The sequence below is a fragment of the Camelus dromedarius genome, unplaced genomic scaffold (assembly GCF_036321535.1).
Source record: "Camelus dromedarius isolate mCamDro1 unplaced genomic scaffold, mCamDro1.pat HAP1_SCAFFOLD_117, whole genome shotgun sequence".
Classification (NCBI taxonomy): domain Eukaryota; kingdom Metazoa; phylum Chordata; class Mammalia; order Artiodactyla; family Camelidae; genus Camelus; species Camelus dromedarius.
In genome coordinates, this window is record NW_026989731.1 from 1,675,200 (window position 1) to 1,695,129 (window position 19,930).

Consider the following 19,930-nt stretch of genomic DNA (forward strand, 5'->3'; position numbering starts at 1 on the left):
ACAGCTGCTCATTCCTCGTAAGGGCAGGATAGCATCGCTTTTGCGGTGACAACTTTGTGACTGTCCCGTGTAGACTCTTAGTGCTCCGAAGGGATGCCTTGTGGTTTGGAGATGGGATTCTCACTTCTGTAAATACCCAAGGATTTTGTTATTGGGCCGTGCTGATTTGAATCTATTCTTTAGAAAGTACATATTGTAGATATATTTTTCAAGCATGCATGCTTTTTTCTTTTATTATTTATAGTTCTACCCTCTCATCTCTTGGTGTGACTTTTCATGGAATCCAGGAAACAGTCCTAAGCCACTTGCCTCTTCACACTTCTCCGTGGTGGTTTTCTTCCCTGACTAGAAGAGGGTTCTGCATAGGAAATTTTCTTTGTTCCCCTTTTCTTGGAGTCACTCTGTCTCCCCAACTCTCACCTGTCCATCTGTCCATTTATCTACCCACTGATTCTTCTGACTTATTCCAAAAAGCATTTCAGGCAGCTTACAGAAGAACAGATACCAAATAAACAGGTGAGGAAATGGGGCCAAGTTCAGACAGTGAGGCTAGGAGGCGAGCCTGTGTGAGAGTTGCAGGCGTGAGACACACGCCTCAGCCCTGTGACTTATAAGATCGACAGCAACAGTGTGCCTGAGGTTCCCAGCAGACACAGGGAAACAGGGTTTGTGGGAGATGCTCACTGGCTGTGAAATAAATAAGTGGCTTAGGAGATGCCCAGCCTTTCCAGCTACTAAGGCTTAGGAGAATATTTTGAGTTTCTTCCAAAATCAGAGTATTGCATCTTTTCTTTTTTCAGAGATCTATGTATAGTTTGTTACATTCTATACCTGGAAATTTCTCCAAAACTGCTTCCCACGTGAGTCCCATGGCTCGGGAATGGGGTGGTTCTGCTCATTGACGGGGGTTGGCCAGAAACAGAAAATGACAGCCTCAAAGGAGCCTGGGATTTGTCAGTTATGTTTTGTCAGTGCTGTAGATTTCAGAAAACGCTTTCACCGTTTCTCTCCATCTGAGGCGGCAGCGTGCTCTCTTACCAGCATCAGGAGCTCAGGGCCGCGGGATGGTGGGGGCTGACTGCACTGCTATCAAGACAGCTGTGCCAGTCACTGCAGGCGTGGTGATTTTACATAGTGCATTTCATGTTCTTTAATAGGTTTCAACAGGTAGTTAATTAACTGAGTTAATTAACATTTAAAAAATATGATGCTTTGTTGAAAAGACAGTTATAGGCAGAATATAAGTTGTGAACACTTTAAAAACGGTTTCATTACTGAAATTTTAGTAGGGAAGATTTAGTTTATCTTATTTACACCTCTCTTCAAAAGTAACAAAGAAACAAGACAGAAAAAGCAGAGGATGATTTCTGTTCTTCCTCTCGGCTTGCAGGTGCCCTCACCTCCAGTGGCATCCATCCAGACACCAGCACTGACACTGGCCGTGCTCAGAACTGCCTCAGCCCTGAAGACACAACTGACAAATAGAAGGGGGCCATGCCCTGTGACAGCAGGTGCTCTCACTTTGTGGGTCCTTATGTAACTGCGCAGTGTTATTCAGGATCGCCCGTTCTACACTGTGTGACGCTGCTGCCGTGTCTCCTAGTTATTTCTGTAAGTACTCGTGTATTTTTTTCAATGTGTGGTACTAGACATCTAAAAATGCTTTTTTCAGATGAAAAATAATATGTATTTAATATAATAAGTCTTAAAAAAAAGGGACAAAAGGGTCTATCCTGGTCCCACTACTCAGAGATAATAATTAACACTTTAACATCTATTTTCTGTTCTTTTCATCAGTGTGTATTACGTCTGTCATAAAAACGAGCGAGCACTCTGTGCCTGTTTACTTTGTGGAGACCTCCATTTTCCATTCGGCTTATTACACTTTTTTCTACAGTATTCTCTCTCCCCTGGCATGATTTTTAATGACCAGTATAGCATTCTGTCTTGTGGAGGCAACGTCCATTTTACTTCGGACTTAAATAACCTTTTAAATTCCAAGTATATTTAACTGAAATACTGAAAAGAGAACTGTGGTGGTACCGAAAGGCCCCTACATCCCTTCCCCTTTTTTTCCTGAGAGTAAAAACTGCTGACAATGTGGTGTATATATTTCATGACCTTTATGCCTGTCATATATATATACACATACATACATACATGTATATGAGAAATCTATGTATATGTGTGTGTATATATGCTTTATTGAAAAATAAGGCCATACTATATGTTTTGTGCAGCTCGGTTTATACACTGAGGTGTATATCATAGACGTCCTCCCACTCCAGACTCACCCGGTCATTTCAGATAGAGTAGAGGGGTCTCCTGATGTGCAGTAGATTTGGTCTCTTGTGTAAGGACACCTTTGGTGGGAGAGTACTGTGGACAAGGCCTTGGACCAAGCCAAAACGCCTGCCCCTTAGTGCCCACAGCTCGCCTTCATTTACCGCATCATTGTCTTGATGGTGGATACTTAAGTTTTCTCCATTTTCCACTGTCAGAAAGGGTGTTTGACTGGCGTCCTTCTTGTACAAACATTCCTGTGATCTTGTATGAGTATTCCTTTAGTTAAGGTTTCTGGAAATTTAGTCCCTGGATGTGACAATTACATACGTCACAGGCTCCTTTCAAGTGACTCTAGAAATTCCTTCTCCTGCGGGGAATGAAAAGATGTAGAATAACTTATGTAACCAATTCTCTATCGCTGGATATGATTTCACTTCAGCTTTTCTTCCCACCATTGTAAACAGTGCTGTGTAAATGCTCTGATGAGTACATCTTTTTGAACTGATTTTTTTCTAAACGAAAAGATTCCTAAAATGGAGTTCAGTCTGTGTGTACACACATTTTTCAGAGTTTACATATCCATTGACACGTCGTCCTCCAAAAAGATCGCTCAGTTTGTTCTCTCAAAGATGGACACTACCTAGAATATTTTTTAAAAACATTTGCCAATATGATGAGCAAAACTGCTTTTTCATTGTTTTAGTTTGCACTTGATGACCAGTGAGGTATTGAGCATTTTTCACTCATTAGCCATCTGACTTTTAAAAGGTGAATGATCCCTTTTGTCCTTTGCACACATTTAAGTGAGGGAGCTTCTTGTTGCTTTGTGACAGCTCTTTGTATGTTATGAACATTAACCCCTTGTCTTCATTAACATGTATCACAGAGCTTTTTCTTGTCATTTCTTGCCTTTCATTTTGTTCAGTAGGTTTATTTTTGTTGTGGCCGAAAATAATCTTAAGACAGTAAATGTCTTCTTTTTGGGTTTTATCCTTGATAGTATTCTTAGAAATACTTTCTTATAATGGTATATATCTCCTCTGTAGGATTTTTTAATCTCTATGATGGAGATGATAATACTACTTTTTATAGTGAGGAGAAGTTGAATTACTATAAGCAAAGAGTTGTATTTGCTGTTATTAGTACTTTCTAATATTTACATCACTATCTGTAATTTTTCTTGTGGTCATTATGACTGGAATAGAATTTGTTTTTTCCAGGTGATTCTCTGATTGTCCCAAGACAATTATTGAATTCATACTTTGCTCTTTGATTTGAAATCCCACCTGTACAAAATATTTATGTACACTAGAGTCTCTTTTTGAGCTCATGGTTTATTTCTGTCAGTCTTACTTTCTTACTCCAGTGCTATATCTTACATATTGTAAAAATTTATTTAATATCTGACAGTGCGACTTTTTTTATTCTTTTTTCCATCCCCAATTTTCTTGTCTAGTATTATCACTTTATTATTCCTGAAGAGTTCCAAAATATTTTGTTCAAGTTAAAAAAAAAACAGATAAGAGCTGTCATGGGATTTTTTAGTAAGTTTTGAATTATCTTTAGGAGAACGTTCATCTTTACAAAACTGCTTTCCTCCATACAATATGTTGATGTCTCTGCATTCACACTTCTTACTTTACCCCTCAGTACAGTCCTGTGTTTCTCCATGTAAAACATGGGCATTGTTTTTGAGTTTATTCCAGATTATTGTTGATGTTTTTGTTAATTTTGTAAGTGAGAATTTTTTGCTATTATATTTTTTAACTGTTAAAACTGACACCTAGGAAGGCAGATTCAATTTGTAAATACTCACTTTGTAACTTGTCATTTAAAATTGTAAGTATTAAGTACTTGTTACAGAATAGTTTCTTTTCTGTTTTTAAAAATTTGTTTCCAAGATTCTCAAAATGGTCATAGCTAAGTAGTATAGGTGGGGAGACAGATGGAGAGAGGTAGTGTGGCTCATGTACAAACTGTGAGCACTTTCATGGCTGCCTTTATGCTGGAAAAGCCGCTGAAGAGCCCAGGTAAGACCAGGGGTGGCTTTGTATGCACTTGAAAGCCAGCTTTCCTGCCTGTATGGAGAAGCCTGGTGAGTGAGGCAGGTATATGATCAAGGTCGAATGGAGGTTATTGGCTGCACAGAGCACTGTGTCTGTGAGAACAGGATACCATCGCCATGGAAAATGCTTGGTGCCAGGAACAATGCAGGGAGCTGGGAAGCCTGTCTGTTAAGGATTTTCCAGCCCTGGGAGTGGGAAGATCAGACTGTCCATTCAGATCTGAGTTTGAATTCATCCTCTTTAGTTTACTGGTCCTCTGACTTTTCTCAAGTTATACATCCTCTTTGAACTCCTGTTTTCTTGTCTCTCAAAACAGGAGAATTACGGCCTGCTGCTAGAGTGTTTGATCAGGGTAAATAATTTGTGTCTATAAGATGCCATGTACAGTCACAATCTCAGTGAGAAATGGGCTGTCGCCTCTTCTTCTGCAACTCAGTGCTTGATGAGACATGGGGGAAAGCCAGTCCCTAATTTGTGTGTGATGCAAGTAGGAACAAAATTAAAGTCTTGCCTTTCCCTTGTAGTATTCTTACTCCTTTGCTTCATTTACTTCTTTCCTCCTTTCCTTTCCCCTTTCCCCTCCTCCATGAAAAGATCCTGGGACTCTCTCAGAACACTAGATTCAAGTTACTTTAAAGGTTGGCTCATCCTCATGAAATGACAGTAACATAAAAAAAATCTGTACACATCCCAGAATGCATTGTATTTGATTTACACAAACACACGCGTGCACAAAAACACACACACAATCAGGCTACCTCCCACTTGCAGAGGGAGAAGGAACACTTTTTCTGAGTTTTCATTCACTGAGCGTGAGAACAAAGTCTCTTACGCAGACTTTCACCAGCCTTCGTGCATGGTGTTTTTAATTGGATTTCTGCTTTTTGGCCATAGATATAGTATCCTAATAGAAGAGAGAAAGTGAAGACATAGACATTCTGCTGAGATATTGGTGTCATCATATTTGAGTTGGAAAGGGCTTAAGACAGCATAGAGTCATAACTTTTTATGGGTAAGAATCCATGATGTTGTAACTTGGACAAGAACCTGGGTCTTCTGCCATCTTGTCCATGTGGGTGAAAAGGCAACTGGGTGGGGGATGGTAGGGATCTTTCTTGCTTTAGTTCCATGGTCTTGCTAGTTTTCATTGCTCAGCTGCCTTTAGTTTATGTCCATGAGGCCTCTCATGGGAAGGTCACTCTGTCCTGATAGATTGTTTCTTATCAGCAAAAAGCTCTGGACCCACTCATATTTCCCAGAGTTTTCTGCTGACCTGCTGACACTTTATATAAATGAGACCAAGAAACTACTGAATATAAAATCCTTATTGTTATCATTTGCCCTCGAGTTCCATAGGAATGGGGTGCTGTCTCAGGCTGTCTAATGCTAGATCTGAACAAAGATAGGGTGATAGGCTGTGCTGCTGGACCTCCACAGTCGAAGGGGATTTCCACCTTAGTTTTTAGAATCAGGCAGATGAGTTCAAATATTGCCTTTACCAGTAATTATCTTTGTGACTTGGGGGAGAAACTGTACTTTTTTGTGTCCAATTTTCTTTGTTTGTAAATAAGTTCAGTATTTATTTTAAGGTTTCAGTTTTAGAATTGAATGAGCTAATTCCCTCATTTATACCTAAAATATTGATCGCGTGGTTCTATGCTGGTGCCTTGGAGGTTGATTACTATGGGACTCGGCAGTGAGAATGGGGGTGGTGGACCCCTGGATAATAGAGCTTATATTCCAGGATATGCTTGTAAAAGACTGGATGTGCAGTGGATTTTTAGTAAATATCCACTTCTTTCCTACTCTGCTTTGATTGTGTATATATCTTTATACTAATATATGAACAATTTTTATTGCAATTTAAATATCTTTGTAGTATTTACAATATGTAGCTATAAAAAATACGTGAAATAAAATGATTTGACTTTTATTTTCTTTTCAATAAGAAAAACAAAATAAAATAGAAAAGAACAAAGTTTTGAAGGAGTAGAAATAATTTTATTTCCATGGAATCAATTCCGAATAATAGGTTTTTTGGTCGTGTTGTTAAACAGCATATAAAATTGATTGGTTGTGACATACTGGAAATGAGGAAACAGTGGAGACATACTACCTCTAATGCAGTCATTTATTTACCAAGTCCAAACTCGTTCTGCTTGCTGCATGACAGGCCAATAAATCAGGAGATGAGCTTTTGGAGTAAGGAGTAGTGACTTTATTTGAAAAGCTGGCAGACTCAGAAGATGGCATACTGATATCCAGGAAAACTCTCTTCCCCAAGTCAGAATTCAGTCTCCTTTTATACTAAAAAGTGGTGGGGGTGTGGTTGGTTGTTGCAAACTTCTTGCTGTATGAATTGATTTCCTTGGAATCCTTTGTTCTTGCAGCTGTCCATGTGGGTCAAATCATGGCACCCCTGTAAAACCTCAAAAAAAACAAAGTTTATTCTTTATTTTGCAACTTGCCATCTCTACATAAGTGTAGAAAAGCTAACATCCTTAAAGATCAGAGCCTGCAGAATAGGCCCTCCTGGATATTTCAGGCTAAAGGCAACTTTCTTTTACAAAAGGTGCAGAGATAACAAGTCTTAGCCTAGAAAACAGGGTACAGGTTTAAAGCCAAATGAACACATCTAACATGGAGTCAAATTTGTTCTTTTCTATTACAATTTCTTTTTCCACCTCATAGATAATTTTAGTAAGAAACATGAGCAATTTTTTTACTTTTGCTTCTTAATAACGGATAAGTGGCCCAACTACAGTTTTGTGAACAGGGATGCTGTGCGGGCATAGGGGTCACAGCAAAGTCTTGTTGGGGGTGGTCGACCCTGCAACATGTCTGATGCCCTGTGAGTGTTGGTGAGGGTCCCCCTAACCAGGGGCTCTCTTCAGGAACCACCATGTGGGCATTGATCTCTGGAGACTTCTTTTTCAGCTGTAGGAAATTTTTTTAGATGCTGTGATGAAAAAATCACTACAGCTGGGGATAATCAGGGAATAAAGGAAGGGGAAAAGGGCTTGGAGTAGTGTAGAAGAGAAGGACAGAAGATCAGGGAGCCTGGGGGCTTGGGGGCAGGGCCTCGGGAGAGAGAGTAGCAGAGGTGGGGAGGGGCCCGGCTCCAGATCCAGCTCCTGCACCTTTCCCTGCACCCAAGCCTCACAGCTTTTAATTGGGCCCAAGACTCTTTCCTGTCTGGATGTCACCCTGGGCAGAACGTTGAGAATCGAAGGTAAGGGGTGGGCAGCACTCACCTAGGGGGTCACTGAGGACTTTGGTCAAGTCCACAGTGCCTTTTCTAGTCATGTGTCTTCACTTGTTCTTTATCTCAGGATCTGAGAAGCAGGAGCAGGGAAATCAGGGAGAGATCCAGGAAGATATTTGACTCTGTTAAGAGACGACAGTCACAGCGACACGGGGAGCAAGGACACTTGCAGCAAAGTAAAATGACTTCACAACTATTGCATCAGAGCTGCAGGTGTGAGAGAGCCTAAGCCTGTCTCAGAGTGCAGGGGACAAGAGGAAAGGAATGGTAAAATTAACACTGACAATTGAAATTTTGTTAAATAGCCTGCTAATATTAATTGTATCAAATGAATGTATGCAGGTGTATTTCTATGATAATTTATAGGTACACACAATCCCACCAGCCCCTCTTTCTCCCATCGGGGATGGGCTTTCTCAAGCACAGTGCCCCTCCTGGTTGAGTGGGCCACGCTGCGGGTCCTCGCCTGGGGCCAGGCTGCTGCAGGGCACTGAGTCCCCGAGGCACGGCCTGGGAGACATGACAGGAACATCTCTGCTCATAACTGAGAGCCTCCGTTTCCCCCTGCAGTGTAAGAATGCCGGTGACTCAGTTAGAAGCATGCATCCAACCCGTCCTTCCGTGTCATCACCATCTAGAATCGGTGCCTGAATCTTCTGAATTTCTCCAGAATGTGGTTTAAAATCACCTTCGACAATTGAGTGTGTGTCCTCTTACAAGTGGAGGAATTGCTGCCGTTTCCCTGGAACTTACTCACCACTAGTCCATCTGATTTTTCTGTGCTAGGATTCAGTATGGCCTGCTAAAAATTCTGCAGTCAGATCTTGAAACACTGATGAAGAGGATTATTTATTTTATTTCTTTTTATGATAGTGTTTTACTTTCAAAATTCAGAGTTTTCGGTTCTTTAAAAAATTTTTTGGGGGGTTGGAGAATCAACGTTTCTCTTACCATCTTTGTGACCTGTTGCTATATGCCTCTCACCTGTCTTCTGTCACTTGTGAGGCAGTTCCATTTGTGACCCTGTCCGGTTTGTTCATGTTATAAAATATAAAGTCTGTAAAAGTACAGTCCCTTTTACTCCGAAGACATTCCACAAGTACTACTTAAATCTGGGTGTGGTTTTTAGAAGACAGAATCATTAGAACATGTACTTGCAGGTTGCTAGTGCAAAATCCCCAAATCAATAGTCTAGCTCAACATCTAAAATCTTTCTAATCTACCTTGGATTTGTATGGATAAGTGAAGCAGTTTGCTAAGAAATCAAGACCAGGTTTAGAATACAGGCTGGTGTAGCTCAGCAGGTCCTCCCATGCTGATGCTCTGCCAGAGGGTGGGGCCAAGGAGAGAGGGCGTGTCCTGCCCTCCCTGAGCTGACAGTTTGATGGCAAAGACCTTCACCAGGTGAAGAACTTGGAGTTTCTTCTAAGAAAAGTGGGTTTGAAAAGAGTCCTAAAAGCGCGAGAGTGACCCAATCCCATATGTCTCAAGTAGGGGAGAGCGGCTGTAGGGCCACTTGGGAGACTCGTGATTCCAGGTGTGCAGTGTTGGTGGCTTCCACTTGAGTATTGGATGGTCAGTGGGTAAAAGCGAACAGATTGAAGACATGTTTCGATGGTAAAAAGGAAAGGATGAATGCTGTCTGTGAAGTTATAATGGAGTAAGGCCCAGGTTTTGGGGTGGATTAATGAGGTAAATGATAGTCCTGCTGTGCTGTGATGAGGGAAAACTGCAGAGGGAGTTCTGGGGAAAATCTGATGAGTTCAGCTGTGGGTAAAATGAAAGGCTGTTAGATGTGTGGACTGGGAGCTCTGGTGAGAGCCAGTAGTGTGTAGGGTGAGGGGAGAGAGACTTTCAAATCATTTTGTCTTGTGAACATACAAATAATTATGAGCAATGACACTCTTAACACCTCCATATTCTGGATTTAAAACCCAGTAACATTTTGATTTATTGACTGCAGAGGTTGTTAATTTTTTTAACAGAAATAAAATAAATAGAAACAAAATAGTGGAGTTAATCAACATCTTAAATTTGATGTGTGTCCTTGTATATATTTTGATACCTCATCTGTTTATAACTATAATCTACAAAAAGTTAACTTGCTTAGCATAAGAGTTAAACAGAGGGACGTGACACACTCTGTTAGGGGTTGCAGCTGATCACCTTGGGCAAATTATGCCGCCTCTCTGTTCCTTAGTTGCATCTTCTGTGACTGCCCCTGGGCCCCTCATCACAGCTGATTTCCTAGACTTGATGTTGGGAGGGAGGCTGCTGAAGGGAGTAAGAAGTGGCAACTACGAGGGATACTGAAGAGAGAGACAAAAGCAGATTAAAGCCTATAAACTTAGTACAAATACCCTCAAAAGAGAAAGAATCCCGCAGTGTTTTGAGCCACTTAGCGTAAGGAAAACAAAATCACGTGGACTCAATTCTCTTGAACATTTGAGTATTGCGGGTGGGTGGGTGTCATCAAAAAAGTGTCGAGAAAAGGCCTTTTGGTTTCCCTTGACATTTCCAGTAAGGGTGGGTAGCATAAGCAAAACCCCCCCGGTTCACACTGGAAGGTGCCTTTTTGTGCAATACTGACCAAAGGTTGGAAACCAGTCTTCAGCGGTGCTGGCAAATGAAGAGACTCCTGGATTGGGTGGGGCACTTGCTGTGACTTCCAGGTGACCTGCTGGCTGGGGACTGTGAGGCGGGCAGTATGTTTGCAGGGAGACACGGGCATAATCCCTGCCTCTGAGGCTGCTGGTCTGACTAGCAAACCTGGGCACCCGCAGTCCTAATGGGGCAGCTCGGGATGTGGCCTGGGACACCTGCTCTGCTGAGGGCGAGAAGAGGGCTTCCCTGAGGTGGTGTCCCTGCAGAGAGTGGAAACGTCCTCCTGCAGGGGAGGAAGTGCCTCTGAGCAGGGTGCTGGATGCACAGGCATGACCACCCTGAGCATGGAGGATTTGGGAAGCCGGAAGTCATACAGTGGCCCGAGCAGCCTTGTTCCTGAGAGACTGGAGGTAAAAGATGCTGAAAATGCAGGCTAGGTTCAGACCCTGTGGTGGGTTATGTGTGACAGGAAAGGACTGGTCAGGCAGGCAAGAGAGAACCCTGTGGGCGTCCCAGCTGGGGCGTCACGACGGAGGGAGGAGCAGAGTTATAGACTTTGCCACTTATTAGCTGTGTGACTTTGAGCAAGATCACCCCAGGTCTCTCTCTATATATATTCATCTGTAAAGTGACACAGTGACAAGCTTGTGTCATCAGAAGGCTTAGTTTAGTTCTGATCCTCTGTGTCCAGTCTTGTCAGTGCTGCCCTGTGAGGTTCTGCAGCGGCTGCTCTTACCCTGAGATGGGAGGTCGTAGAGGGACATTGTAGCACCCGAGGGCAGGATGGGTTTGCTTTAAAAGCAGACATGTTGCCGCCTGTAGCTGCAGACCTGCAGGCAGTTTGGTTGATGGTCGTGGAGAGAACTTTGGAGGCCTTAGCGTCGTCTTAAGACTTGTTTTCACTTAGGGACCGGATTTGAATTTGCAGATTAATGTTGAAGATTTGGGCTTCTGGCAAAGCTGTTTTCAGAGATGGGTATATACGTAACATATCATATAACATAAAATGATTTTCTTAACGTGTGGGTCTTTGCAGCTGTTGGGAACAGCTCTGTTGCCCTGGTCTCCACGGAGGAAACTAAGGGTCAGCAGAGCGTGCGGGAGGGCAGGCAACCCACAGTGCTTTTGCCGGCTGTTTTCCCCAGTAGGGCAGTCTGCTGAGTTGACTCTTCTCTGTGTTTGGTTACCAGATGAGCAGACAGCAAAGTAATGAGTTCTGGTGGGACTGTATAATGACAGGAAGAAAGAGGAACCAGTAGTTTTTCAGGACTAGAACTCGCTTTTGGTTCCTGATCCAGTGTATTCCATTAAAGAAGTGATGAGTTGTGTCTCTTCTGGGACTTGATTGAAATAAATGTTCAGCCTAAAATTAAGAGTTGTGTTTCATTTGGCGGGAGGACTCGAGCCGGGATGACAGCCTCTCAGATCACTCTGAGGAACTGCTCCCAAGAGGTATGGGAAGAGCTAGGATATACAGGAGCTTTACAACAAAGACCAGGTAGTTGGAACAATAAAAGATTGCTTGTTATCTAAAGAAAGCCAGGTATCTCAAGTTCAAGTATTTAGTGGTTTTCTATGTATGGGAGGAAGCAAACATTTGGACTCACTGAATTCATACTTTAACAAGCACCTAGCTATCTAGGGCAAGTATCCTGTCCTTTCTTATTCTGAGTCTGCTCAGAGGGCACCAATATGAGTGGCTGAGAGGCTGGGCTGCAGGCCTGTCCTCGCTGGGGTGTGGCAGTGGCTGCTGATGGCTTGGTTTCAGGATTCTTTGTTTACTGACATGGTTGCAGTATTTTCTTTCACATTGTAGTACTTTCATTCACAGTGCTCCCACTTGGTCCTAAATTCGACCAATATTTTGAGAGACATTTCATGACCAATTTTGTCCCAGGGTGCTAGGATGGCTCATTCCTAGTTCAGGTGAAGTATCTTCTGAGCTGCCATTCAAGGTGTTAGTTTTTTATCAGACCCTGTTGATACTAAAAGTTCTCTGGATCGCCTGTCTTACTAGTCTATTATGATCCAGGAATTGTTTACCCTTCGTTGCTCATTACCATAACTAGAATCACACTATTACAGTTATTTTACACAGAGTTATAAATTTTATCTAATCCTTCAAGATGTTTAGCCATCATCAATTTTGTAGGCCTAGTTCCACATTGGGAAATGTAACAGACAACAATTTTATTATATAGACAGTATATAAGTAATTCAGCTAGTAACGTTTATAATGTCATGAGTAAGAATTTAATAGTCGAGAAGTTATATTTTTGGGTTAAAATTTTCCTTGTGTTCCTGATTGAGTTTGAGTGATCTTATGAGAAATTTCATATTTATGGTCAGGGTCAGAGCAGGTATTAATTGGCCAAGTGAGGTCTCCCACCTTGTAAGATCAATAGTGGCCTAAACAGAACTATAATTTCTTTTTAGAATAATGTTTCTGAGGGCTATCTAGTTAGAGCCTTGGAGTAGGGAAACCCACCAAGGTAACACAGAAGTACTAGACATAGGTAATTTACCATAAACTTAGCAGTTGGAGTAGTTCATAATCAAAGGTAGGAGAAATTATCAAAGTAATTGGCATACAGGCCTGGTTCTGTGTCTTGGGTCTGCAGTCTTCTTCAGATGTTGTCTTCTTCTCATCCTGACCTGGTAGATTCTTCTCCATTTGGGCATTGTTTTAAGGTGAGCAGTGCTCTATAGGCCAGTGCACTGCAGGGGCTGTTTCTGATAGGAAATGAATCTGAAAGTCCGTTTCCTTCAGCTTTGGTGTGTATGGTCTAATTAAGAGTACCTGATAAAGGGTCCTTCCATTCAGGTTGGAGACAGTTCTTTAAGTCATGCCTGTTCCAGTATGTATAATCCCCTGGCTGCTGGTCATGGGGCATTGGAACTTTACCAAGGATAGATTACTGAGCCTCAGAAACAAACCTAGAGTATTCTTTTCATAATTCAATTAAACTTTACAGCAATGAGACATAACAGCAAGGAATGATCTGGGAAATGTCTAAGTAAATATAGACCTCAATCAACAAAACTAGAAATTAATATCCACTAAAATATAATCTTTTTTCTCTCTAAAGTTACCCTCAGTTTTCTCAAATATAGTCAAATCAAGATTAATTTATTTACAAGCTAAGTCTGATTATTTGATTATATAGGCTTTTTTTAAATTGGCTGTGTTGGAACTTTTAATAAGGACTCTCAGGGTAGAATGTTAATAAGGTTTTCTTAGGCCCAGAATGCCTCGTTAAGGGCTTGTCATGGATTTCTGCCTTACAGACTTAGGTAAATTCTTTCCTCTCTAAAATCATTAAAATACTTTGAGATTGCTATATCTGTTAGGAGATGATCTTCCTCATTTGTCTGGTAGAGCCACTGGGGACCTTAGAGTTTTTAGTCTCTTGAGGGATCAGATAGAGAGAAAAGATAACTGTTCCAAGTCTGCGTACATAAGTATAATGTAACAAATTTCTGTGAATCATAACTAGCTTAAGGAGAAGAGTTTCTTTATGTCTGGGAAACAGGTTAAAAGCCAGTAGTATTTCAGACAAAATCAAAAATTATAACCATATTCACCTGTTTACTCAGTCCCATGTAACTAATTCTTTTACTCAGAGTTTTCATTAGACCTTTAAAATTTCTTACCCAGTTTAGTTCAGTGCTATAATTTGAAATTTATTTGAAATCAATAAATCTCCTTGAAGAGAAAGCAATTTGCAAAATCATCAGAAGGAAACAATTAACTGTATATAAATGACAAGTGATTTAAAAGCATGGTTAAACAACGTTACACTATAATCGATAAAGAAAGCTGGTCACTATAACTAGAATTATAACTGGTAACATTTCAGATATACCAGAATTTTAGGGAATCCATATAATTTCTAGAATATCTATATTAATAATATTTTCTCATACAATATAACCTAGGAAGATCTATTATTCATTTGACAATATCATGTTATTTAACATGCCAAATGAAACTTACTACTTTAAAATCTCTCTTTGGGATGTTTCATGGGCCCTCTGTAGCATCCCAAACTTAACTGGAGATTAAAAGAACTTTAATTAGAAATTGATATTTGGGGAGCTTGTTAAAAGTTTTCAGAACACTTGGTCAGATAAACATATAGATCACTGTAAAGTAGTTCTTTTTCATTAACAAGAAAATACGTTAAAGGTAAAAGCAGAACAGGTCAGTTATGTGGTATAAGAAGCTTTACAATTTGTTACTGAAAGTGGATTAACATTTTTAGAAAATTTTGTCATCTTAACAGAGAGAAAACCAAATCTAGTCTTGTACCAGATTACTTCTAAGATTCATTTACTTTGCCCAAGTTGATTCTAAACTTAGACAATTCCGACAACGTACAGAACTCTTTCCTCAGGGTTCCTCTTCCACAAGCGTTCCACAGCTTTCTATACTCACATTAGTGTGTCCTTTATTATCTCTTCCATTCAGAAGTAACCAGCTTCAGAAGAAAGTCACTATTTTTTATTAACAAAATATAATTACATTCATATATCTTCCTTTACACATTTATCTTACTTTCCTAGGATACTGAGATTATACCCTTAATAATAGAGATTATTTCAGGGTAGCACCAACCATTTATTAATATTTCTAAACACCTTTAGTTTCTCTGTAAGGGTAAATTAAATGTTAAGTAATTCATATTTCAATCTTATTTTATCTGAAAGTGTCATAGCTATTTAATAAAATCCTATCATTTAACTTAATTTAGCACAACTCTAGAATTTAAAGATAACAAACATTTAGAGAGTATTTTAACCATACATTTTAAAAATATATTTTAAAAATTTACCCAAAGCTCTCATCTCATTTGCATTTAATTTACTTCAAATTTTACTACACCACATTACTATTTTTTTTCTTGACAATTCTGCAACAGATATAACAGGATCTTATTTGACTTTCATTAAAACTAGGTACAGTAAAGGTATTGTACTTAATATTGATGACTTTAAAGATGTCTATATTAATTAGAACATACTTAAACTAAACAATACCAAGTGTTATCTTAATATTGAATATTTTCCAGTTCACGTGACGCTGAAAGTCAATTTGGTCAGTTTTTATTTTAAAATTACTTAATTTGTAAGCTCTTTTTTTTTTACGTCAATTAAGCAGAGATCTTTGACTTTGATTTTTTTTTCAGCTGTAGAAATATCTCATATCTATAATGTGTACCCAGGCTTATAAACACAAAAAAGCTAGAGATCTCATAGGTTCACTTTAAAACTTACTTATAAGATAGGTATAATAATAGTTGGAGTAAGCTGAATTTGCTTGCTCAAATCACTAAGGCTTACTATTTATGAAACCGACATTTAAGATTTCTTGACAAATGCTGAAGGACGCATCAGAGTTATGAGTTCTAAAATGCCAAAAATTTCTTCGCCTTAAGTATTATATCGTTGAGCTAATTAGGCTTATTCCTAGGTCACTGTTTGCTGTATTTATATTTCTGATCTGCAAGACAAAGACAGAAGCTTCCAGTTCCCCAGAGAACTGCTCTGTCACGCAGGTCCAATTGTATCTCCTTAATTGGCTTTTTTGTATCAGTGAGAAGAGCTGTAAACAAAGAATTCCATGTTTTAAAACTTTAAGATTTACTTTAGCATGTCTTCCCAAGCTTGCATAAGGAATTTAGTGAGGTCTCTTTTCCTTGAGTTATAAGTTAAACCCAGGGTAAACCTCTTATTTTATTGTCTATTAGCCACTGAATATTAGTTTTTAATTTTACGTTATATTGGAAGGCTCACAAAACTCTATTGGTTTCCTTTACTTTGTTCAATTAATATTTTCTAAGGGACAGATATGTGCCCAGCCTTATAATACCAAGAAGGGGAAGCGTTTTTCCATTGAAATATATCTATCCCACAATATAATTAAGCAAAAGTTTTATATAAAGCCCATTTAATATACCAATTTTACAAACTTTTATCTCAATTTTATTAAATCTTGTACCTTTAATTTTTATATTTATTAGGTTTAATCAGTAATTCCTATTTCTAGAAGGAGTGTCAGAAGCTTTTTTTTTTTTTTTTTTTGTGCATTGTATCTAATTATATAGAAAAGTCTCTGGGATTCCCAAGTTTCAGCCAAAGAGCTTAGGCCCTTCTCAATTTTCAATTTGATTAATAGGTCTGTTGTCCCAATCATTGATCAAGTATTTCAGTCTATAAATATGTATTTTTTTTAGCTCTATAAATACATATATTTTAAACTGTGCTAAAGCGGACTTGTTTGAACTTTAATGTTGGAGGGCAGTAGGTGATCTCTTTGGCCCTTTTTTTTTTTACTTTACATAGTGTAGTATCAAAACCTTGTATCTAAATCCAAAAATGTCCATTTTATTTATCTCATTCAAAATAACCATATAAAAATATTTATCCATTTGGGATAAGCCCCTTATCTTTTTTTTTTTTTTGACATTTTTACAATCCTTTATCCAGTTATTCAGCATAATTAACATTAATTATTCTAAGTATTTATTAGCATCTCTAAAACCATTGATCGGAAAGGAAAAACACAAATGTAGGTTTTCAAACCAGTTTTTTTTTTTAAACTAATTTCTTAGGTTAACCATTAGATATATTTTTCTACCTTTAAACTTGATTTTAATAGGTACCAATAAAACGGCTGTTTATAATGAGAGCTCTTTCAACTTTCACCAATTTAAAAGTTTTCCCAAATTAAAGGATCCATCATATGGCCATCAATTTATATATATATATAGTGATTTTAAACCAATAAGATGAAGAGGCTTTTCCACATGAGAGTGGGGGTGTTGCTTAAATAAAATTCAAAAGTTTACTTTCCAAAAGCTAAAAGCCTTTGTGGTCCAGGCTGATGCAACAACGGTTAAGATGGCAAAATATCTGAAAATTGGTACAATCAAAGGATTTTTGAGAATCCCAAATTATTTGCGTGGCCACAATATGTACACAATACTTGTACCTTTTGTATGACAGAGTCCAAGGTGTCGTTTAAAAAAAAAGAAACACATATATACATACATACACACACATAAAACACCCAGAGAAAGATAAAACATTTACATTTCAAGGACACAGGAAGAGAAATCCAAGTTCTCCCTAAATGGGATTTTGTTCTTATAAGTTCAGAATTCCAAAAAATATTTTATCAGGCCTGGTTAGTTACTTTCAGGGTGAGTTTTTTTTTTTTTTTCTAATTCCTAATTAATGTTGTAAGTTTTGTACGTATATAAACCTGGCTAGTGTATTAGTTGGAGGCTGGCAATCTGTCATTTCTTTTTCTTTTCTGTTCTGAGTTTTTTTTTTTTTTTTTAATTTTTTTTTGAAAGTTCTATTTCCCATTGTAAGTTCGGGTTCTCAGAATAAAATTGCTGGTAAGATTTCCCGCAGGGACAACACTATGACATGAAGTCTTTGCCTCTACCATTCCTGAAAGTTTCTCCGTCACCCAAGAAAGCTGTTACCAGCCAGGTGGAGGGTCCCATTTTTGGAGTTGAAAGGGTCCTCATAGGAGTTTTACTTTTATTCCGAAAAATTCAATGGAGGTAACCAAATCGAGGACAACATTAGACCAGCCTCTTACCTAACCACTTAGTCCTGAACCCAGTGTCTTTCAACTGGGACCCACTCAGGACGTTTACACTGGGTGAGTATTTTCCTGGTATGTTTCCACCAGCCCCACTTCAGACGTCTCCTCAAGGTGGTTGTTTCCTGTTATCTTTCAACCAGGCCCCACCCAGTATGTCTCCACTGGGTGGGTTATTCCCCCCCAGTATCTTTCAACTGGAGGGCCAGGTACCTGGATACACCGCCAAATAAAACTCAGGATCATCAACCAATATGGGAGATCCGAGAACTAGGAGAGACTCACCCAAATTCACCTGGATTCCCCAAGGAGGCAGATGGGCACAAAGTGCCAATGCTGGTACCAAGGCTCCGGTAACTCGGAGAGTTCAGCTGGAGAGAAGTCTGCTCTGAGTCCCTTCCTGGTGTCCAAAACTTTTGACTGAAATACATGTGCAGCCTAAAAGTTAAGAGTTATGTTTATTTGGCGGGAGGACTCGAGCCGGGATGACAGCCTCTCAGATCGCTCGGAGGGACTGTTCCCAAGAGGTTGAGGAGGAGCTAGGATATATAGGAGCTTTACAACAAAGACAAGGTTGTTGGAACAATAAAAGATTGCTTGTTATCTAAAGAAAGCCAGGTATCTCAAGTTCAAGAATTTAGTGCTTTTCCATGTATGGGAGGAAGCAAACATTTTGACTCACTGAATTCATTCTTTAGACAAGCACCTAGCTATCTAGGGCAAGTATCCTGTCCTTTCTTATTCTGAGCCTGCTCAGAGGGCACCGTTGTGAGTGGCTGTAGAGGCTGGGCTGCAGGCCTGTCCTCGCTGGGGTGTTGGCAGCCGCTGATGACTTGGTTTCAGCATTCTTTGTTTACTGACATGGTTGCAGTATTTTCATTCACACTGTAGTATTTTCGGTCACAGAATGATTATGGATAATCTGCAAACTTGGAAAGCAACCGAGATGGAATTACTTCAGGTACCTTCTAATTTAATAAGCCGTGTGTAAACATAAAAATGGAGGAAGCATACAAAGTATTTGGTGGTGTAGGGAAGGTGTTCTGCACATTACAGGAGAAGGCAGAATTCCTTTTCTTTGTGGGCAGGGACGTAAGCCCACCTTTCTTTTCCGTAGTGGTTTCTGAGAACAGTTTATGGTAATTAATGAACATTGAGAAACGGTGGCAAACATTGCATTCAAGAGCTGGCCGGCTGCAAACTTGTGTATTGGACAGGTGGATTTCATAGGCAAGTGGTCAAGTGGAAGGGAGAGAGATGGAGCCCAGGCCTGGGCCCAGATTCAGGTTTAAATCCCCATTTCCTCACCATGGGGCCTTGGACTAGAATGTAACCTCTCCTAACCGGTTGGTGAATCTGTGAAATGGGCATGATAATATTGGTTTCTACCTGGGATTGTTGTAAGTTGTACAGAGTATTATAGCACACATGAAGCTCTTAACACAGTGGCACTTAGCAGTGTTCACTGTGTGTGGAGGTCCCGCTTCGCGTGTGTCAGAGCCGTAAAGGCAGCATTTGTCTGTTGAGGATGCACTGGTAGCCCCTTGAATAGGTTGTGAATTTGGTGATTTCCTTTTATCTTGGTAAATCTGTGTGCCATGGGCAGTTATTTTCATGGACAAATGAGGAATCTCAGGGTAAAGAAGACTGTGTAATTTGCCCAAAGTCAGACCATAATTTTGGGTGCAGGTGCCTCAGTTCAGCATGGGCCACTGGGCCTTCTGCCCTCTCCTTTCAGCACCTGAGCCAGATGTGTGCTCGGCTGTCTCCCAGCCCAGAATATCCAGCAGGGAGCAAGACATACCTGGCCCTGTGCTGCTTGAGCAAAACTCCGGGGTGGAGGCAGTTACAAAAAGGATAAACATAAAAACAGATGACAGCAAACTGTGATTAGCTCTGAGAAGGAAAGGAACAGGCCTCGCCGTGCAGCGCTGGGAGCTTACCCGTCGGGGCTGCTCTGGGGGCGTTCATCTCAGCTAAACAAGCTCTGCTGCTGCACCAAGGCAGGAAGGCAGGGCACGTGTGACCAGGTAGACTGGGCCTCGTTAGTCATACTCATTCCCCATTAAGCGGCAGCTGTCATGGGCACTT